Raw genomic sequence first — 16064 nt, forward strand, 5'->3', positions numbered from 1 at the left:
TGTTATTTTTATATATTGGTTTTCATTTTTAATTTCTGTTGCAAGTTTTAGTCATTTTATAATGTGCTTTTGCAAATTTTTATTAGTATTTGTTTTATTATTGTGATATTTCTATTTGGCTTATTTTTTTTCTATTTACATTTAGCTTTAATCTGTTTTTATTTTAGTTAGTTGCCAGGGCAACATTTCTAATTGTCATTTAAATTTTTCATCGAATCATTTCAGCTTTATTTTAATAAACGAATGAAACAATTTAAAACGGTTTTAGTTAACAATAACAACAGGTGTATTTTCTATCAATATTTCTGTTGCTCATACTAGAAATATTGAATTGACAAACCCATAAGTAATGACCTTAAGAAACCACCCAGCAACCACATAAAAACTACTCAGAATACCTTAGCAACCACGTCGCGACACCCTAGCAACCAAAAAATACTCAAAACACATTAGAAACTGCATTGCACTGGACTGGAATCCACCTACGACATCCATGAGGCAAGTTTTGCAGCACTCACAGGTTTATCAGAAAATGTAAAGATGTAGTTCTAAACATTTCTTTAGGTGTAAAACTCTTTACTGCAGCTTTTAATATCAGTATGTAAGTGCTGGCACACAGGCAGTGAACTGCAGAAGAACAGCTAAGAAATGAGATTGGACTGAATCCTATTTTTCTAAGGCTGGTCTTGTATCTGAGAGGCAGACGGGGGATTTGAAGCACACAGACTCTGCGCTGTCCAGCTGACATATTAATCCATTTAAACAGCGGCCCACGACAGGAGCCAGAGCAGCTAGTCGGAGAAAAGCCTCGCGTCCCGACGACAACACGAAACGCAATCAGACACTGAACTTTATTATTCACTAAATCCCTTTCTATTATCTCCACCTGGCTGAATCACTTTCATAACACCACAGGAGACGAGACAGGGGGACAAAGTTTGCTGGAGTTCTTACGCTTCCTCGTGAGCACTAATCAAGTTATGCAGAAATCAGTTTAAAGGGTCTTAGATGTCATAAACAATATCAATACCACCAATCAAGGGTTGAACTTGATCAGACAACTACAACAAAATGAGTGAGTGGGATGCAGTTATTCAGTAATTCTTTTCATGGTCTGATTACTTTTAAATGGCCAATTTTCAAAATCTATACTGTACAAATGTCTAAATATAATTAAGGAACCTTGCTTCCTCACAGGATAAAAAAGAAAGATTCTGTCTTTTTTTCCACACAATTCTGAGAAAAAAAGTCTGAAATTCTGAGATATGAAGTCCAAATTGCTACACATAATCTCAGAATTGCTTGATTAAAAGTTGCAATTACATACAGTAAAACCAGTAATATTGTTAAATATTATGACCATTTTAAATAATTGCTTTCTGTTGTAATATATTTTAAAGTGTAATTTATTTCTGTGATGCAACGCTGAATTTTCAGCATCATTCCTCCAGTTTTCAGTGTCACATGATCCTTCAGAAATCATTCTAATATGCTGATTTGCTGCTCAAGAAACATTTCTGAATATCATCTATGTTGAAAACAGTTGTGCTGCTTCATATTTTTGTCAAAACCATTTTTGTCAGGATTCTTTGAAGAACAGAAAAGAACAGCATTTATTTGAAACAGAAGTCTTCCGTAACATTAAAAATATTTACTGTCACTTTTGATCTATGTAATGCATCCTTGCTGAATAAAAGTAATAATTTCTGAAAAAAATTATGATAATGAATGTCCAATATATACAAAAAATGTAAAATAAATAGAAAAATTTAAATAATATTAGTGCTGTCAAACGATTAATCGTGATTAATCGCATCCAAAATAAAAGTTTTTGTTTATATGTCACATAATAAATGTTTGTACTGTGTATATTTATTATGTATATATAAATACACATACATGCATTTATATATTTAAGAAAAACATGTTGTTTATATATTAAATATATTTATATATAAATTATATGAATATAAATATATACATGTAAATATTTTCAAAATATATAATGTATGTGTGTGTATTTATATATACATAATAAATATACACAGTACACACACATATATTATGTAAACAAAAACTTATATTTTGGAAGCGATTATTCACGATTAAAGGGTTAGTTCACCCAAAAATGAAAATTCATTAATTCAATTAATTCATAAAAGCCATTAATTACTCATCCTCATGTCGTTTCAAACCCGTAAGACCTTCGTTCATCTTCGGAACACAAATTAAGATATTTTTGATGGAATCTGAGAGCTGTCTGACCCTGCATAGACAGCAACACAACTGAAATGTTCCCAAGTCCAGAAACGTAGCAAGGAGATCTGTAAAATAATCCATGTGACATCAGTGGTTCAACTCTCTGTGGCTGCTATCTCACACCATTGTACACCATATGCCTTTCTGAACCCCTCCTGTAAGGGAGGAAATATCTCATCTAATAGCAGTCTGATTTAACTTCACTTTGTGGGTTGATAATATGGCGGCAGTGCTCAGGGGAAATGGTTCAAAAGACAAGTGAGGTGAAGGAGATATCAAATATGAAGCCTGCTTGTGCTTCCCTTGGGGTCGCAGGAACGGTGGTGCACCTTTAATTTAACCAAGCTGAGTGGTCACAAGAAATGACTCACAGATCATAATTTTGAGTTCAATTAGGATGCAAGTGAAAGCCATTTGAATCCAAGGGGGTGAGTAAATTACTCAGTAATTAGTCTGTCCATTTCCTTTTGGTTGTGAACATGAGTTTGTCACATTGATAGGATAATCAACTGTAAGCTAACTGTTAGCACGCTAGCATGTCTAAAACTTCTAACTAGGCTCACTGAAAAAAAAGAAAACATGCCTCTACCTACATTTTTGCAAAACTTACCTGTACATACAAATCCGATGCAGATTATTGTTTAATAAAACCTTTTTTTTCCCTTGTACAACAGTATGACCTCAAAACACTATAATGTATGATTTGTACCATTATGTATGATTTTTAAACTAATACATTTGTAAACTAACACATTTTGATGTTTGCATCACATACCCAGCAACATATGTATTGCTTTCCTTACATAGTAAACTTGCTTGGTAACTCACCTGGTACAGCATTGCACCTTGAAATATGAGTCACAACACTCGATAAAAGAGCTTAACTTATAGAAGCAAGTTAAAATGGCATGGTTGCTTCAGCAAATGTGTTTTAATCTCACGTTTGCACTTGTTAACACAATTGATAACGTTTAACTACAGTATGTTATTTTCAAACAATCAAGCATTAAAGGGGTAGTTCACCCAAAAATGAAAATTCTGTCATTAATTACTCACCCTCATGTCGTTTCAAACCCGTAAGACCTTCGTTCATCTTCAGAACACAAATTAAGATATTTTTGATGGAATCTGAGAGCTGTCTGACCCTGCATAGACAGCAACGCAACTGAAATGTTCCCAAGTCCAGAAACGTAGCAAGGAGATCTGTAAAATAATCCATGTGACATCAGGGGTTCAACCGTACTGTTACGAAGCTACGAGAATACTTTTTGTGCGTAAAAGAAAAAAAAATTTGAATTCAACAATTCATCTCCTGTAAACAGCGTATGCTGTTCTGTGTCAGCTGCGTCACGCCGGATCTGTTTCCTACGTTGTTGTGATTTGATCTGAATGAAAACAGCGTATCCGGCATGACGCAGCTGACATACGCATACGCTGTTTACAGGGTGACGCGGAGGAGACGAATTGTTGAATAAAGTAGTTTTTGTTTTGTTTTTTTGCGCACAAAAAGTATTCTCGAAGCTTCGTAAAATTACGGTTGAACCACTGATGTCACATGGATTATTTTACAGATCTCCTTGCTACGTTTCTGGACTTGGGAACATTTCAGTTGCGTTGCTGTCTATGCAGGGACAGACAGCTCTCAGATTCCATCAAAAATATCTTAATTTGTGTTCCGAAGATGAACGAAGGTCTTACGGGTTTGAAACGACATGAGGGTGAGTGATTAATGACAGAATTTTCATTTTTGGGTGAACTAACCCTTTAATCGTTTGACAGCACTATATAATATCTAACACGGTACTTATACATCATGCATCCCTAGTGAACATTTAATGAAATGCACACATATGTATTACATAATTTGTGAAATAATAAAATGCAAATATGACTGTTTTAATGCAAGCGGCCTCAGGTTCAAAATCTGTCCTTCGACACAACAGATTGAGGATTTTCTGGACTGTGTTGTGAGCATCACACAGTGTGGACTGTGTTCGTCTCACATTGATGATTCACCACGGTTTTATTTCTGTATAACACTCACAGAGGAACTCAAGTCAGTGTTCTCAACTCAATCAAGAACCACTGCATTTGATTACACGTCTCTATTGAATATCTATACGTCACCTCTCACAACTCGGAGTGGCTCTTAATAATAGATGTGCGTGAAGTATCTGCCAAAGCAAAAGTTTTACAGACCGGAGAGAGAAGTGCTTTGGGTTGTTCCAGCTCCGTGAACCACATGAACTGAATATCTGTCACCGATTTAACCTACAGCATAAATAAAGTCCCGTCGAATGACCTCTCATAACTTGTTTCCCCACACAAGGTGCAATGTAAAATCACAATATTAGCACAGCCTGGCAAACATTAACAAACGTTCACCTCTCTCTCTCTCTGCGTCAGCACTGATCTCTGTGGGAAAAATCAAGTCATCCTTAAAAAGACTGCCTGGGTAAATGGCAGCGCAAGCGGCTCTCTCCGTCAAGTAGCAATCTCGGCAATGGAAGGCATTTCATGCTGCAAATCCCCCGCTTAAATTGGACTGGTGTGACAGCATCAAATTTCCTCCCAGGGTGATATCAAAATGATTCAGATTTCTGCCAAGTGTTTGAAGCCTTCAAATTAATGCATTCTTGAGTCTCGCTCTTTTCAAACCCGGATTCGCCAAAGTAAACACTGGCAGGAGCCCTGGGATCGCTATTCCAGAGGACGAGATTAAGGGCAAAGTAGGACAAAGGCGTTTCGAAATGAGAAGTTTAGCACAGTCTTATTATTATTAATGTCGACGCTCAGACGCGAACTTAAACAAAGCATCTGAGCAGATTCGTCAGCCGGCGAAATGCACGCGCCATTAATTAGCCGCGACGATTTCAAAGAGAGCCTCGGAGGTCGAGTCGGCGTGAATGAAAAGTTGAGAGACCGGCTGGATGTTTTAGCATTCGATTTGCATAGTGAGTAGCCTGGCTGCTCTGATGAATAGGTAATACCACCCCTATGAGGCGAACAGGTTGTATTGTGGGACAGTAGCTGCGGGGCGTGTCATTCCAGTAGAGTGGATTCGCCTGACACTCCAATTTCATCGAAATCCTCCCACTTTTGTCCCGGGGCTACGGGTGACAAAATTTTTATGCATTATGGATTTATTTATTTATTTAGTCGCGCTTTCTTCTGTCCCCGAAACAAAAGTTGTAAACAGCTCTAACTCTGGCAGGCGCTTATACACGAGGGGCCGCATTTCCCAGACGCAATAAAGCTGCAATAAAGTTGTAGCGTGTTGATATAGTTTGTCGCACCTAGTTGGACCTCTCCAAGAAATATAAATCTCATTTCGGGACTCACGCACATCTAGAAGATTCACAAAATACAAGCACGTGGCTGGTAAAAACACTGGCTGGCATTATACACTATACATCTTCTGCAGCGTTGGAGAAGCCTGCCAAGCTGCTTACAATTCAAATACTCAAGAAAAAGTAGTTATCTACACTACAGAGTGTTATAGATAAGCAGTTATCCTTTAAAATATACAGGCCTAATTATATAATTTAATAATTAGAATTATAGATTTTAATTTCTTTAATTTATCTGGCACAAAAGCAATGAGGATTTAAATGAGAAAAAATGTACACTAAATTCAACTAATAAAAGTAGACAAAATTTAAACTGTTCATCCAAAGTCAAATTTTTATAAATTTTTTTTATAAAATTTCTTATTACTGCATAAGAATATATATTTAAAATGTAATTTATTGATGCCATGACAATGCTGAATTTTCTATATACATATTATATAAATATTTTACTTCTATATATTTTTTTCATATTATAAATGAAGAAAAAAAAAACGTTTTTGCTGATTATTTATTTATTTGTTTATTTATTTATTTATTTATTCATTCATTCATTCTTTCTTTTATTTGTTCAGCAGGGATGTATTAAATTGATCAAAAGTAATAGAAAATAATGTTATAAATGATTTCTATTTTAAATAAATGCTGTTCTTTTGAACTTTCTTTCTATCAAAGAATCCTGAAATTAATTAGTATCACGGTTTACCCCAAAATAATAAGCTGCACAACAGTTTTCGACACTGATAATTTGAGCACTAAATCTGCATGTTAGTCTATGTTCACACTCTCAGTGTTTGAGATTTTGACAGCCACATTTACTTGCATATTAGAATGATTTCTGAAGGATCATGTGTCACTGAAGCCTGGAGTATTGATGCTGAAAATGTAGCTTTGCATCACAGGAATAAATTACATTTTGCAATATATTCAAAAAGAAAACAGTTATTAAATAATAATATAATAATAATTACATTATAATTAATAATTAATTATATTGTAATATATTTAATTCATTATAATTAACTATATTATAATAATAATAATATAAAAACTTAATTATTTTAAACTTTTGGCCGGTAGTGCTCATGCCCTGAATTCTCAGCACAACATGAGAGTAATTGGAAATTTAAACAGCGCATTTGATTATACAGCTCACAAAAACAGCGTGCACAAACAATATGACATAAAAACCAGCAGTGCAGCGTTTCGTCAAGCTACACCACAATTGTTAGAAAAAAAGTAGCTCATTACTGGCAAAGCTAAACTACGATGACTAAATGTGAAATGCCTAAAGGTAAATGCCATGCTACCGACAGATTTAGTTAGCAGCATTGCTACTTTAGTTAGTTACTCCTCAATGTCGGTCTTCTCAACCTAGAAATACGCCGTCCATGGGTCAAGGGCACAGAATATAATGCCCTCCTAATATAATGAAGGATGGAGAATCTAGACGAGATAATTAAAGCGGAAGTATTCTAATATCAGACATGCATGATTGGCTGGGGCCACAGAGGTTACAATGACGCAAATCCTCGAAGACAAGAAAGGTGACATTGTTCTCATACTTAGCCTCGCTGTGAGAGCGGGAGAGGATGAAAAGGTGGCGTTTTTTAAATGAATGAAAGAAACTGAGATCACAGTCTACCTTTTCCGAGCGGCTGCCGAATAAGGTTAGTCGGTGTGAAGTTTCTATTGTGGACACGCAGCTTCATTTTCACGAGGCCATCTGTTTGAAAGACCTGAAGATGTAATTATGCAGTCTTCGTTCAGACAGATCATGCACAATCAAGTGCAATTAGGTGGCCTTCTGCTCGAATTCCCTCGTGTTATGACGTGAAGGTACCTTACATGTAGTTTTGTGTAAGTTACTTATGAAAGTAGATACTTGCTTCAAACTTTGTGGTGCAAAGGACCTACAATTATGATAACCTCCTTCCTAAAATATAAAGAAAAAACAAATAATCAAAATATTTACTGTAAAATACTGTTTTATTTATAGGTTTTAGGTGTGTGTGTGTGTGTGTGTGTGTGTGCGTGTGTTGTACAAATCATTATAATATTGTGAAATATGATTTAATGAACGTTTCTATTTAAATATATTTCATATTTTAATGTATTTAATATTTAAAATGTATTTAATGTTTCTTGAATATTTTACTTTTAGTAAAAACATTTTAGAAATTATTTATATATATATATATACAGTGTATATATATATATATATATATATATAATTGTCAAGAAACATTTCTTAAAATTAGCTATATTTTATACATTTTCATTTTTATATTTTTTACTAATTGTAAAATATTTGAGAAGCATGTTCAATCCATATATATTTGTAAAGCTTTTTTCACAATAAATTCTCTACAAAAAAATACTGATATATAATAGTAGTATAGCAAGCAAGAAAAACACAACACAAATACAAATGACAGTATATCAACATTATATTATATCAACACTACAGTACAAAAGCCGGCTCTGGGGTTGACAGCTTACAAAATGAACTAATATGTAAACTTTAGGTACTTATATGTCCCTTTGAATTACAAATATGTCCACATCCTTTTGAGGTAAATTAGGTACAAAGGTACAAAAGGTACAGCCCCAGTGACGGCTTTTGTATCCTTTTTCCTGAGAGTATATGTACGTTGCAAAGGAAAGAGAAATTAATGAGAAAAAGAGGCTTACCTGGGCAATGCCAGTGAACTGCTGGAGGTGGAAGATCTCGACCGATGAGTCAAAATGTGAAATCTTGTGTTTGTCACACAGGTTTTTTGTAGGGTGTTGAGTAGGTGAAAGGATGGAGGAGGAACGAGTCAAACGTGGAGGTGGAAACGTGAAGGTCTGGGGCTTTTTTGCTGTATACAGAGTCAGTGAATGAGTGAGTGGCACCCTGAACAAAAACATGACCAAAACATTTTACAGCAGCATGCAATACCCTCTGGTCAGGGATTCATCCTACAGCAAGATAATGAAACAACCATGCTGGAATGGCCATCGCAGTCTCTGGATTTAGACTTCATTGAGCTGCTCTGAGATCAACTGGACAGAAGAGTGAAAGCAAAGAAACATACAAGAACAAATACATATGTGAGAACTTCTGCAACAACGCTGGGAGGAGTTTTACAAAGAATGGCAAAAGTGTGTTGCGCAAAATAAATAAATAAATACAAATAAAATGTTTTGTAAAAATATTAATTTTGTTTTTCTAAATAAAACTGAACATCTTTTTTACTATATATATATATACAGTGGGTACGGAAAGTATTCAGACCCCCTTAAATTTTTCACTCTTTGTTATATTGCAGCCATTTGCTAAAATCATTTAAGTTATTTTTTTCCCTCATTAATGTACACACAGCACCCCATATTGACAGAAAAACACAGAATTGTTGACATTTTTGCAGATTTATTAAAAAAGAAAAACTGAAATAATCACATGGTCCTAAGTATTCAGACACTTTGCTGTGACACTCATATATTTAACTCAGGTGCTTAATTTTTAAAGATGAAACAATGACTAGTAAAATCAAATTTGTTAGTTGTCTTAGAAAAAATCTATATACTTTATATTTAGTTTTTTTTATACTAACTAAAACATATGCAAGTTTGCTATTTTTATTAGAAAAGACCTATATATACATAAATTTGAGGTGCTCAAATTAGGGCTGCTTGTGTTATGTGATTATCAATAGTGGCTTCATTAGACATGTTCATTTGATTAATTAAATGAGTAGCATTTAGATAGCAATGGCCCATAATAATATAGCAGTGTGACACAAGGATTTCATCATCCTACATCTCTGAATAAACCACAACACTGCTGAAGACGACATTTTGGGTTTGGCAGGAGTGTGTGTGTGTGTTCGTGTGTGAGGAGATAAAGGTACAATCTCAGCTTTTTTTCCCAGACTGTTTTGGGAAAAATAGGGCAGTTTTATGAACACATGGCAGACTCATCTTTCCGGACAAGAAAACCTCTCCTTTCTGCTCCTTTGCTCCTCAAAGGTGCCTCGGGTCTCCTGAGAGAACGTCTTCCAAGACAACAGCTGTGTCTTCCTGATTCTTAATTTAGTTCATTTATGCCCGGCCTGCATTCATCTGCGACGGACCAACGAGGTTACCTTGAGTAGATCTTCATTTCCAATTCAATAATGCTCTTCAGCTGTGTTAATTAAACAGTTAATATTGAATCTAGCAGAAATTAAACCAGAGTCCACAAGAACCCTCTGGCTGTACCGCGGGCGTCCCCTGAGAGATTAGCGCCATTATAATGAGGTGGAAAAACAATTATTTCAGCTGCTTTTCATATACGAGGCTGATATCCGTCAGGCGTGTTATTGAGTTTTATTTCGCCTGACTGTTGTTGTTATTGTGCTCGTCATGTCGGTAATGTCATTAAGAGTATAACAACCTCGTCTGATGTCAGAGATTGTTTGCTTGGGTTTTCATTTTGCAATCTAGCTCGCTTTTTCATCTCATTCATTTCAATTAAAGAAGTGAGAGGACTTAATTGTGCTCGTTTAAAGACGGACTACGAGAATCACTCTGATGAACACACGAGATGATGTTTGAGGAGAGATGGAAGGCCTCCAGCTTCAGTCAGAACTTAAACAGATGTGAGATTTGCAAATGCAGCCCAAAACATTGTCTCTGGATGGTCGTTTTTCTCAGAAGTGTAATTGAAATTAGCTTTCACGGTTTAGGAAAAAGTAAATTAATTCATTAACACAACCAAACGGCTCTGATTTAAAACACGCAGCTTACAAAACCAAGAAATGTCACTAAAGTTCAACATGAAAAAGCTTGAATAGATAACGTTTCAACACACTTAACAAATGACCTACAATAAATAGAATATTTTACTATGTAATTTATATTTAATATATCCAATAAATGGAATATATTCTGTTCTGTATATTATGTTCTGTTTTACTGTATATTCATAAATATGTATGCATGTATTTGTGTTTGTTTAAATTTAAATATAGTTGTTTAAATACTTATGTAATTTATGTTTACATTTATAAATCTAAATATATGATATACATAATAAAATTGTCAGTCAAATATTTTAAGTGAAACTGATGTAATTTATATTTCAAATTTATTTAACAAAACTATAGCTGTTTTTGAATCTCCATTTATATACTTTTTACCATTTTATTTACTATTACTGTTTTACTGTTACTGTTTCAAAAATAATAATAAATTATATGAATAATAAATAATCTTTGAATAAATTTGTATAAGAAATGTAAATATATAATGTATATAATATTGTCAGACAGTGATACATCTACATTTTTAAAATGTCATTTATATTTAATATATTTTTTAAAAATAGTCATTTTTGAATCTCCATTATTTACTTGTTCTGTTTTATCATATGTATCTGTGTAATTTTATTATATTAAAAATAAATAATAATGTTTTAATAATTTCTGTTTAACGATAGAAATCTAAATACGATATGATGTATATATGTGTATGTATATATATGTTTTTTTTTTGTTATTTATTTACTAAGTGTATATATATATTTTTTTTCTTTTTAATTTATTTATTAAGTGTATATATGTGTGTGTGTGTGTGTGTGTGTGTGTGTGTACATGTCCCTCACTGAGAAAAAAAAAGTGTGTGAATAAACTGAAATAATATATGGATAGCATGAAAAAAAGTGAATAAATTAAAATATTGCTTTGAGAAAAATTCCATTTGAAGAATTTCTGCCTTTGACATCTTGTTTGCCAGTTAATTATGCAGAACAACAAGAAAATGTTTACTTTACAAAAAATAATTCACAATAAATGATTTATTGATTTGAATAAATGATTTGAATAAATTTCGATGATTTTATCTGAAATCAAATTAAAGCCTCGTTATTCAGCCCATCTTGACTCATAAGACTTTTAATAAAGAAATTAAACATTTACCAGCAATCACAGAGACGGGTTTAAAGCACGCCGCTTTAAATGGCTGGTTTGGGCCACAGGATTTTTCATTTGATTTCTGAATGAAACATTTATTTACTTTTTACATCCGAGGCCTATTAGCTTTAATTAAATATGATGGCCTATAAAGATTCCAGACTAAGGTTCGGAGCCGTATAGCAGCCAAAACTTTGACGCAGACATCATTTCACAGGCTTTTACCCTATTCATTGGCCTGAAACCGCAGCGCCTGGCAGTCTGTCCTGTAACTCAATAGAGAGAACAGCAGTTGTCCGTGGCAATGCAAACCAGCCGTCGCATTTTCCAACACCATCATATGGCCTCACCGCCAGCCAACAGCACGATTCTGTGGAACAGGAAAGACCAAACGTGAGCTACAGCTCAGTCATTTTTAATTTTCGCTTTATATTACCCACTGACATATCTCTCGAATGAACTAATTCACTTTGCGGAAGGAACAGCGGTGCCGACTAATCAAATGGGACAATGATATTGCATAATGTCGTAATCTTCCATCTCCCCCGCTGCTGTTCGGGGCAGTTAATGGTTGGTATCAGTCATGAATTCTGCTCGTTTAATGAGGAGTGGCGATGGAAAAGGGAAAAGCGCCAATCGGACGGTTTGTTACCCTCTTCCACCAATCAAGACGGGGTAAAGTGTTGCCCATTATGATGTCATCAGGTCAAATCAGACACTCGCATGGCAATCAGATGATGGATTCAGAGGAAACTCGTCATTCTCTCAAACCTGGCTTGTTTTGAATCACAGACCAGCAGCCGCTCAGGTCAATTCAACCCACATGAGTAAAAAAGCTTTCAGCCATGAAAAGCATGACACAATCACAGAACGGAAAGAGAAAAACAGGTTGACATTTGAAACATGAGACGCTGGATGATGTTACGTAAGCAGTTAAGAACGACTATCTGCCGAGTCTGTTATTAAATTACTAAACGCTATTAAACAATCCTTGTGGTAGTACACTGAAAAAAACGGTAACATCTATATTGTCAGACTCTGTTCCATGTCTTGTGTTGTGTTTTCCTTCCCCACGTGCTCCATGTTATTTTTATGCCCTTATTTGGTTATCTTCCTGTTCCTGTCCTCATTATAGTCCATTAGTTTCCACATGTGTTTATTAATCATCTCGTCAGTTCCTTTGTTTGCTCCATTACTTAAACTGAGTGTTTCCTAATGCCTAGCGTCTGCTGTTAAATGCCATTTCGTGTTCTCAGTGTTTCCCGTGTTCCTAGCTTTGTGTTCATTAACTACTTTGGATTTTGCATTACTCCTCGTCTCCTCGCTCCTTCGTTCCCGTTCTCCCAGTGTGGATCGTGACATATATTAACAGGTTTATTCAAGTCCAAAATATTATTTACCAAAATACATAAATTTATACCAACAACAGTGTGATACTATTGTAGTTTTTATTAATAGTTTGAATTATATATATATATATAAATATATATATACAGTGGTGTGTGTGTGTGTGTGTGTGTGTGTACATGTCCCTCACTGAGAAAAAAAAAGTGTGTGAATAAACTGAAATAATATATGGATAGCATGAAAAAAAGTGAATAAATTAAAATATTGCTTTGAGAAAAATTCCATTTGAAGAATTTCTGCCTTTGACATCTTGTTTGCCAGTTAATTATGCAGAACAACAAGAAAATGTTTACTTTACAAAAAATAATTCACAATAAATTATTTATTGATTTGAATAAATGATTTGAATAAATTTCGATGATTTTATCTGAAATCAAATTAAAGCCTCGTTATTCAGCCCATCTTGACTCATAAGACTTTTAATAAAGAAATTAAACATTTACCAGCAATCACAGAGACGGGTTTAAAGCACGCCGCTTTAAATGGCTGGTTTGGGCCACAGGATTTTTCATTTGATTTCTGAATGAAACATTTATTTACTTTTTACATCCGAGGCCTATTAGCTTTAATTAAATATGATGGCCTATAAAGATTCCAGACTAAGGTTCGGAGCCGTATAGCAGCCAAAACTTTGACGCAGACATCATTTCACAGGCTTTTACCCTATTCATTGGCCTGAAACCGCAGCGCCTGGCAGTCTGTCCTGTAACTCAATAGAGAGAACAGCAGTTGTCCGTGGCAATGCAAACCAGCCGTCGCATTTTCCAACACCATCATATGGCCTCACCGCCAGCCAACAGCACGATTCTGTGGAACAGGAAAGACCAAACGTGAGCTACAGCTCAGTCATTTTTAATTTTCGCTTTATATTACCCACTGACATATCTCTCGAATGAACTAATTCACTTTGCGGAAGGAACAGCGGTGCCGACTAATCAAATGGGACAATGATATTGCATAATGTCGTTATCTTCCATCTCCCCCGCTGCTGTTCGGGGCAATTAATGGTTGGTATCAGTCATGAATTCTGCTCGTTTAATGAGGAGTGGCGATGGAAAAGGGAAAAGGGCCAATCGGACGGTTTGTTACCCTGATGGATTCAGAGGAAACTCGTCATTCTCTCAAACCTGGCTTGTTTTGAATCACAGACCAGCAGCCGCTCAGGTCAATTCAACCCACATGAGTAAAAAAGCTTTCAGCCATGAAAAGCATGACACAATCACAGAACGGAAAGAGAAAAACAGGTTGACATTTGAAACATGAGATGCTGGATGATGTTATGTAAGCGCTTGAGAACGACTCTCTATCTGCAGAGTGTTATTAAATACTGTAAATGCTATTAAACGATCGTTGTGGTAGTACACTGAAAAATGATAATATGGTTTCATTGAAGTCAAAAATATTATTTAACGTCACCGAATCAACCAAAATACATTCATTTATTCCAACAACAGCATTGTTTTAGCATCGAGATACTATTGTAGTTTTTATTAATAGCATGATTTAGTTTTTGTTACATTTTTAGTAATCTTGTATTTTTATCATTTTATGTCCATACAGTTTTTAATTAGTTTTTATTCAGTTTTATTCAGTTCAAATGAGAAATGTTTCCTTCAGAACAAACTAAGTATCATTTTTATACTTGATATTATTTCAAATTTATTTAATTTCCTGTAACAATGTAGTTTTTTATGGTTTTAGTTTTAGTTTACTATAACAACACCGACCAACAAAACTCATTTTTATGGGTTAAATCGGGTAGAAACGGCTCTTCCAGGTAACAACTGCCACTTTTTACATTGTAAAACCTGAAAATCACTTTATACATCAAGGGTGCCTGATTTAGCAAATGTATACGCCCAAAATATAAATGACTTTTGAATGACCAACTAAAACTACCAAGAAACATTTCATGGAGCAGATCAATATAATATCAGATCAAGTAACTAAATTTTAACACTTTCCTAAGAAAATTGTTCAGATCATTAACCCTAAGAATGAGCAACAGTACAAGTGATGCTTTCCTTGGTAAACACCACTAAATAGTGCATTACAATTCATCTTTATATCTTATCAATGCAATTTGCACTAAAGTTACTATACAACATGTAATTCAAAATACAAAATGCATGCTAAGCTTAAAAACAAGGGGAAAACCTAGGAAAACAATGAAAATATGCTGATAACTATCAAAAATCAAAAAGTATATAATCGAACTAAGAAGCAAACATCTAACTTAAAAACTGTTGCGTCAGGCCAAAATACCAGTCTGTAATCCATAATAGTACTTCCTCCAGTAAAAAAAAAAAAAAAAAGTAATAGTATGGATAGAGGACTCGTATCTTAGCTGGAAGCAACAGCTTGAAGTTAAAAATGTTTTAATGATGGATTTGCAGCTTTTCACTTCACAAGACATTAATTGATGGACTGGAGTGGTGTGGATTACTTGTGGATTATTGTGATGTTTTTATCAGCTGTTTGGACTCTCATTCTGACGGCACCCATTCACTGCAGAGCATCCATTGGTGAGCAAGTGATGTAATTTCTCCAAATCTGTTCTACAAACTCATCTACATCTTGGATGGCCTGAGGGCGAGTAATTTTCAGCAAATTTTCATTTTATGTGAACTATTAAGAAAGTGAACAGGTCAATTGTAATTTTGCATTGACTTCAAATAATGAGGCGTCCGATATTCTTGTATTTACCCATTACAAACTGTAAACACGTAGATTAACCCTTAATGATGTACTAGTCTAAAATGATTCCTTAAACATATAAAAACAAACCAGTGACATTGAGAAATGCAAATGCAGCCTTTCAGACCAACAGCCGCAGGTCTGTTGTATATGCTGGCTTTCCATTGATTTGTTTCAGTAATTGACTGTCTAGAGAATCCTCTAACCTGGAACTCACACCATAATCAGTTTGTTCGTGGGTAATTACTAACACCTGCCCCCGAGCCCTTTGACTCACCTCAGCAGCTACTTATGCGGCTTGTGTCGAGTCTCGGCAGGCCTCCGTGGATTCCTCTTTATCCAGAGGCGTCTCCGCTCGGCTTAAGTGACTGCCGTGTTTGTGCAGATACAATATCTGACTTGTATGATGCAGGTT

Source organism: Sinocyclocheilus rhinocerous, unplaced genomic scaffold, assembly GCF_001515625.1.
Source record: "Sinocyclocheilus rhinocerous isolate Xijiao unplaced genomic scaffold, SAMN03320098_v1.1 scaffold448, whole genome shotgun sequence".
Classification (NCBI taxonomy): Eukaryota; Metazoa; Chordata; class Actinopteri; order Cypriniformes; family Cyprinidae; genus Sinocyclocheilus; species Sinocyclocheilus rhinocerous.